The sequence below is a fragment of the Nylanderia fulva genome, unplaced genomic scaffold (assembly GCF_048542155.1).
Source record: "Nylanderia fulva isolate GAGA-0341 unplaced genomic scaffold, ASM4854215v1 Scaffold1, whole genome shotgun sequence".
Classification (NCBI taxonomy): domain Eukaryota; kingdom Metazoa; phylum Arthropoda; class Insecta; order Hymenoptera; family Formicidae; genus Nylanderia; species Nylanderia fulva.
Genome location: NW_028189192.1, coordinates 10,340,913 through 10,349,065, shown reverse-complemented (window position 1 = coordinate 10,349,065; position 8,153 = coordinate 10,340,913). Strand labels below are relative to the sequence as shown.

The following is an 8,153-nucleotide window of genomic DNA, read 5'->3' as shown; positions in this document are numbered from 1 at the left end:
GAAAAACAATGCAAAACAGTACTCGCGCGCGCGCGTGCGCTCACTGACAGTTGACATATACAAAAGATATATATCACACGAATAAATATGTGTGCGCATTTCGCCCGCAAATAGTCCAAATTATAAATAGTAACAAAGGCCGGGTAAAAATGAATAAAAAGTAGAGCGGCAATGAAATAGAGATACATAGTCGCATTGAAGAAACTAAAAAGTAAATTTAGGCGAAAGAGTCAGGAAAAAATCGCGCGAGCTGACGTTTTTTAATTATACAATAGACATATAATTACACACAAACACATGACACGCAGACGGATACAGTTAAACTAAATATATAGAAACTATTATATAAATATTAATTTAATGACACGGGATATTTTTAATCGCGACCCAAGTTTATGACATATATTTGTAAGTACACGTGTATGGATAAAACACACACACACACACACACACACATATACATACATACGCAACGTAATAATGCAGTTCGGAACACGGGCGACCACAGTTTTTCCAATCGATCGGGGATCCATAGATCGTGAAGGACACATTACAAGTTCAGTCAAAAGATCGCGAGAGATTCCTGAAAACAATTAACACATTCTTTTGTATACATTTTATAGACTCACATTAATTTTTCACGAATTGATACATCAAAGACATATGCGCATATACATCGCGCGCGATTAGCTATTTTTAATTAACTCGAAGAAATGCCATTTAAAGCTCTTGAAAATTTCTTTTCACTATATATGTCGCATTTCGCGCTCTCGAATATTCTCGACATTATCGTTTTCCATATAAGATGTCTCCTTACGTGCGTATTTTCATATTTCTTTTCCCTACATTAAATATCAAAATAAATTTATATATGAATTATGTAATTAAAGTCATCGCCAAGAGTCAGGTTACGATATTTTAGATAACTCGAAAAATCAAGCAAGAATACACGCTCGTCATTTATTAACTTAGGATAACAGTGGTTTGAATATAATTTATTAGTTTTTTTTTACGATTTCTAATGATCCTTCTCGTATATGCACGAGAAATCAACGCGAAAAGTCTGTATGGATTTCGATAAAAATACTCCAAAAACATTAGTTCATAGATTATTTCTATACACGTTAAATCCTGATTCACGAAATCTATATGATGGATTCTGGATTCTTATAAGATTCTTATAGAAATCCTTAGATTTCTTTTAATCTTGCCGTGTATACACTGAAAAAAATGTATTTAATTCGAATAAGTATTTATTTCAATACTGCTAAATGAATCATTTATTTGATACTGATAATATTTATTTGATACGAAAAATATTTATTTAATATAAGAAAATGCTTTTTAAAACACATAAATATTTAAAATAACTTAGAAATTAGAAAGGCAAACAAATAAATTTATTTGTTTCAAATAAATGATTTATTTGGCAGTATTGAACTAAATATGTATTAATTTAGTCATTTGTTTCAGTGTAAATACGTAAAAATAATGAGATTAAAGAATCTCATTATTCTTGTCAACTACGAATATAATGATTAAATTAATGAACGCTTGTTAATAGATGAAAGCTTATTAACTTTCTAAATTAACGAATGATTTTTTTAAATTCTTTTCAACCAGACTTCTCGCGTTTGATGGAAGAGTGTTCCTTTGCTTTTAAACCGACGGTTAAATTAAACAGTAGATCGTAGGATAATTGAAAGGAAACTCGACAATGTATACCTCGCAGCAAATTTCGTTCCGTTATAAGAACGAGAAAAGCCTTCTCTCGCGTAAATTCTTGCTATGCCGCATTTTTCGTTTGCATGTGTGTCCGACCTGTGAGTTCTCTGTATCGTGCCAAATTAAGAGGGATGAAGATAGTATGAAATATATAAAACAAGATAGTAGTTGACTGAGGTTCGGCCCTTCAGCCGTATCGTAGATGTATTTAATGTGCGATTTATGTGCGATAGAGTTCAGGGTCTCGACATTCGTAGCGTCGACCCTAAGAATGCATTTCCCGATTCCTTTTTTATTTCCTTTTTGTTTGTTTGTTTATTTTTAGTAAAGATAGAATGGTAGGTCTTCTCTCGGCAAGGATCTTTTTCATCAAAAATTGCTCAGAGAGTAACCTGATTGACGGATCGCGAGGATGTTTCGTTGCTCTTCTCTCGTCTTATACATAGTCATTCTTTATTTAATCTGCTAGTACTCTTGTCCCTTGGAGATTTTTTCCCGAATAATTTTTCATCCCTTCCCAACGTGTTTGAGACGACAGTCAGAAATTAAGCCAGGCTCTATGACGAGATTTTGCAAAGAAAGAAAAGAAGGAAAAGAAACTATATTTATTTCTATTTTTATACACAATAGCATTTAAATATATAACCGAGTGTTCATGAATTAGTAATTAATGGTTTCGAATTAACAGAATTAAATATTTAGATTAGATAACTACATAGATTTTTATAAGAGAGCACACGCACTGAATAAATGCACATTTTTCATGGTTGTCGTCTCGATCTAACTCAAGATTCTCTTTTACATAAATGCGGGAACAATTCTCGCAAATATAAATTTCGCAAATTGTATTTCGTTGACGTAGCAAATGACTTAGGAAATATAAGCTGATGACCTCGCAGATTGTCGATTTTTTTATCGACAGAGAATCGCGCGAAAGGAAACATATTATAAGAAAATTCTTTCGCGACCAATGGAATTACAGTACAAACATTGCTTCTAGTTTATCTTTTGCGAAGTCTCGAATTTATATCTTTGTCTTCAGATTGTTAAGTTTGTTGTTGACATGTTGACATTGTACACAAAAATCGGAAACTAATTTTGAGAACAAAAGCATTTAGTTTCCATTATGTCGCTAATTTATGCAACTGCACAAGTTGCTTTCGATCGAATTTCTCGAACACCTCGCATCCGTCACGAAGAGTACGCACGTACCTGCTAGATAGAATTTAAAAATTACATAGTACGGATAGAAGAGAAGACGTAAAAAAATAGCGTTCGTAAATGACTTATGTCAATCTAGCTTTAACTTAAGCAAAAGAACGGCTGTTGAAGCATATAATATTATTATACGATATATATATATATATATATATATATATATATATATATATATATACACATCGTAAAACATTAGAAATAGGATAAACTTCACTTCTTTCGACTAGATATAAATTTATTATGAAAAATTTTATTATTACAGAAGCCCAGAAATTTGTATTCCTTTTTGCTTTCGAACCTTATTTTTCTTCGCGCAACACCGGAGCAAGACTTTATTTTTCTTATGAATATATACGTGTAATATATACAGGGTACTTTATCTCTCACGTTTCATGATTATCTTAAAAAATCGTGTGGACAAAATTTTATTTTAAAAATATGATAAGATTCTATTTTCAAATTGATGCTTCTCGCTGCTTAATCATTTTTTTCCTGCCCTTTTTAAAAGATCTGGATTATATACAATTCCAAGATTTAAAATAAAATACCCTGTATATATATATATATTATATATGTCATCCACTCCGTCTAGCTCCAGACCTATTTTTCGTCATAAGAGATATCTAGAATTTTCATTGAACTTTAATCGTCGATTTTCATAAAATTAAGATTACAACTATCGAGGCGCAAACTTGTCGTCCCAAAACACAATCGAAATTCAACTTCGCTCATTGCAATTTATACATACATAATACCATGTGTACCTAACGATCGTTTATACGAGAGAGTTTTATATATGTATATGAAAAAATAAATATAGTTTGTTATAAGAAACTATAGGCAATTGTGTCGAATCTGAAGTTTGAGAATGAGATGGAAGGGAAAGAAGTTCGAAAATATGAAAGGAAGAATAAGAGTGATAAAGAATAGCGAGAGTAAAACGCGAGGGGCTTGACGGTAGTGAGGTAGTATAAGAATTGATCATAGTGATCATAAATAATTAGTGTAACTTAGATTCTTTTATTCAGAGAGTAAGAGAAGATATTTTTTATTTATCCTTTTTATTTTTATACGCCATCGCTATCGAAAACATCATTTCCCGTTTTAACTGAAACGAGGGATTTATAACAGCAATTGAAATAAATATAATTATGCGAGCCGATTAAGGCGTTTCTGGCGCAATAGAAGTGAATAAGGACTGTATCAAATTATATAATGGAGCTTATACTAAAAAAGCTAGGAAAGATCGGAGCAAACGGACGTTATATATAAAAGAAAAATTGTATGTATATATACATATATATACATATATGTATACATATGTATATATACATATAGATATATAGAATCTCTTATTTTTGCAAGAAAATCAGTTTCAGAAAAAAGAAAAAAATGACAAGAAGATATTCTTTAATTATTTGTACGTCCGACGAGGAAGGAGACGATGTTAGATACGCGTTCGTTTATGTCGTGTTTTTGTATTTCTTAGTGACAGCATCGTATGCTTCCTCATCGAGACGATGTACACGAAGCGAGCACTACAGAGACTTAGCTGCTTTAATATAGAGAGGGAGGTTGCTTCGTCCGGGCTTCGTTCTCGATGCTCTTAGAAATTGGTGCTTCGAGTTTCCCAGCGAGATAAGAGCGTGGAAAAACTATTCAACTATGTTTCGCGCAAAAGAAATTTTATAATTTTATAGTGATCTTTTTATAAAGTGATTTCTTTTATGATTTTGTTGGATAATTATAAATTACTTGTAGAAATGAAAATTTGAAGAAAAAATTTCTATGAAAAAGAATTTGATGTTTCATTTGTATCTCGGTTTTAAGTTCGACTATTGAATATATATATACATATATATATATATGTGAACGTTTTGTCGGAACTGTCGACCCTATATTATTTGGAGATATTGTTACACGATCGTCTGCATAATATTAAAATATTGTGCGAGCACAGAGACGAAGCAACGATGCGCTCCGAGTTCATTGTACCTCGAAAATTGTTAAATTATACGCAAATAAAGAAAAAAAAACAACAGAGATGAGCTTCTCGATGACTATTTCCTCCGATTTTCGTATGTTTCGAACTGTTGTTATCGGATGAAATTGTCGCCAAGTCGCTGCTACCCAGCCTAAAAAAATCACTTCCGTACAATTCTTATTAATACTGTACAGATCTTTATAAACAACCATGATGAAAACGGAGTCAAAATATACTTACAAACTATAAGAATATATTATATAATAGATAAAATAAAGAAGAAAAAGAGAAATAATATTTATACCAGAAGTTATATAAAATAGCATGAACAACTACTTTAGAAGTAATATTTATATCTCTATATTTACTATACTTATATATTACACACACAAACACACACATGTATGTGTGTGTATGTGTGTTATAAAACAGCCTTAATTTACACAGGCAGTTTATAAATAAATAGCCTTCACTATTTTTTTGTACGAGAATTATGTATAAAGAATTATTAAGTGCTTATTTGTATTGACAATATTTTTTTTCGTTAATTTTAAAAGATATATTAAAGACAGAATTGTGTTGTGTACTTAAAATTATGCAAAAGGAAGCTTGTTCTTCCTTCCCTCGATTAATCGCTACGAACAATTATATGTACTGTTGAGCGAAAACATTTCTGTATATAACCCAAACGATAAAACCGTAGAGAAATCGCTGATAATTGAATAATTTTCTCAATTAAAAAATTTTGACGTGTACATGATAATAAGTTGTTGATTTAATTTAATGCGAACGAGCGTGACATTTATGTGGTACAGATTTTGTTGCTAGCGAAAACACTACAGTGCGATAATGTTTATTCTTTTTTTTTCTTTAGGAAAAGGTCAGACAGTTCCTTGACATTTATATTCTGAATTACTCTATATGAAATATTAAAATATTATATCATTTAATTTTAGCGTTGCAATTTTTCTTTTTCCCTCATCTACTTCCTTTCCAAGATAATTAATTTATTTGATATTAAAGTTCGACCAATTCTATAAATTCCTATTAATAAGCGTTAATTCGGACACATTAGCGGGACACTTCTAGGATTAATAAATTATATTCAACCATATTAATAAAATAAATAGAGGTGATAACAAATAAAATCCAAAACACAGAAAATAGGTGCAAAATTAATGTACACACAAAATTAATGTACGCGCGCGCGCGCGTGTGTGTGTGTAAAATATGCAAAGTATTTTTAATTAATAACTATTCAGTTCATTTTCGGAGCTTTTTCAGTGAAAAATCTAAACGTATCCGTAAAAAAATCTTAAGATAATTACCTGTTATAATTTGTCCATAGAATAAAAATGCAATGTGTAATAATGCAGTCATTAATTTATGCAGAGATAAATGATTCTTTATGATTTTGAAATCACCTCCCAACGGCTCATATCGTTATAACGTGGAATTCGACACAGAAACATATATTTGTCTTCCAAGTAATGTGATATCTATCTTAATATATTCTACCTAATAAAAAGAGGAGATATGATAAGAAAAAAAAATAGAATAAAAAGTTTTTAAAAGCTAAGAATGCAACTCACCAAACAATATCGCCAAATAGGAGAGAATAAAATCATCGGAACACACGTTCGTCTACATGATCGTTTTGAGTTCAAATAACATTAGATTAAAAATAATATAGTCAGAGATCTTATTTTTGAGTGTTAATTTGATAGGTTGATGGTGAAAAAAAGCTTGTGTAAACAGCAAATTTAAACTCGAGTTCTTTATTATCTCCCTGCGTAAATTATAATAAATATAAATAATAAAAACCTTCTATATCACTCTGCAAATTGAATTTTTTTCTGACGTTTAACATAAACATAAAACATTTTTGTTTATATTATGTATATTGCGTATATTATGTATATTGTGTATATTAGTTTTTTTGCAAAAGAGAATGTTTCACATTTAAAATTTCCATAATGTTCCAATTAAAATTACTTTGCCAGATTTAATGTCCTGTTCAATAATAATCGAAAATTGCAATGTTATATATAATTCTGCATGTTGATTGTAATATAAAAGTTATATAAAATTTTGAAAAATTTAATGTAATATAATTAAATGGAATAGAATGTAATTACTTTTAATATGGTTAATTTTGCTTTAAAACATAAGAAAAATAGGAAAAATTTATATACTTCTTTAAAACACTATAAATATAATTGTTCTCGAGCATTATTAACAGTATGTTTAAAGTACATTTTTGTTGTTAAATCTTATTAAGTAAAACAACAGTCCATATAAATTTTTGCTGTGTATTTTAATTTATAAAAGTAATTCCAAAGTAGAATTTTTAAAGAGTGTAAATTCCGATATTCTCAAATATCAGATCATCTAAAAAAGTATAAGCGATACACACATGCAAAAATGCAAAATTAAATATAGAAGCAATTTATTATTTATTATTTAATGTTATTGAAGAGCGTGTTGTGTACGATCAAAATAATAAATCATAAAATGCAATATTCTTATTATTCAGCCTGCATCACGGTTTTTTCATTGCATTATGTTACAATACATTGTGTCACATTCGCGTTGCACCCACTACATTGTGCTGCATTGCATTACATTGCAAACATATAAAAGTTTGAATCTATATATGGCATTCGCGTTGGCGTCGCTTATGTGTTTACATATTACGTTAAATAGTAAAAATCGAAACGCCAACGTGCACCTCGGTCGCCATTGCATCCGCATTGCATTACGTTGCATTGCATTACGCGCGCGTTGCATTCGCATCACGTTTTACGTTACGTCGGCATTACATCGACATTGTGTGTCGCATTAACTAAGACTGTGTTGTATTACGTCGGTTTCGTATTTGCATCTCACTAATACATTAATTTGCTTTCTTATCAATTGCTGATTTAACATTATTAAATACACACACACACACACACATATAGAATGGTGACTTTTTGCGTTAATTTGTGCACGCTTATACGTGCAATATCATACAAAATCATTAATCTCTATTTATGCATAACGCATTCTTCTATGTCCGATTTTAGACAGCAATCATATTTGTTTACATGACATTTATTTCATAAACATAAGAGAGCATTCTTTTATTATATGATATAATTATATGTCAGATATACAAAGTGACATATTTGTAAAAATTATGTAATGATATGACAGTTTCAGTTTTCTTATTACTACAGTAATA

At 30.2% G+C, this 8,153-nt stretch overlaps 2 long non-coding RNA genes across 2 annotated transcripts in view; both read right to left on the bottom strand.

Annotated features, from left to right (window-relative positions):
- LOC114942113 (uncharacterized) overlaps nucleotides 1-8,153 on the bottom strand; it is a 187,256-nt gene that overhangs the window by 7,841 nt on the left and 171,262 nt on the right. The gene's annotated exons all lie outside the window — the stretch shown is intronic.
- Nucleotides 98-6,590, bottom strand: LOC146725320 (uncharacterized). The gene is made up of 3 exons (XR_014924471.1): nucleotides 6,520-6,590; nucleotides 6,256-6,445; nucleotides 98-583 (listed from the first exon to the last, which is right to left on the bottom strand). It is a non-coding gene; the product is annotated as an uncharacterized LOC146725320 (long non-coding RNA).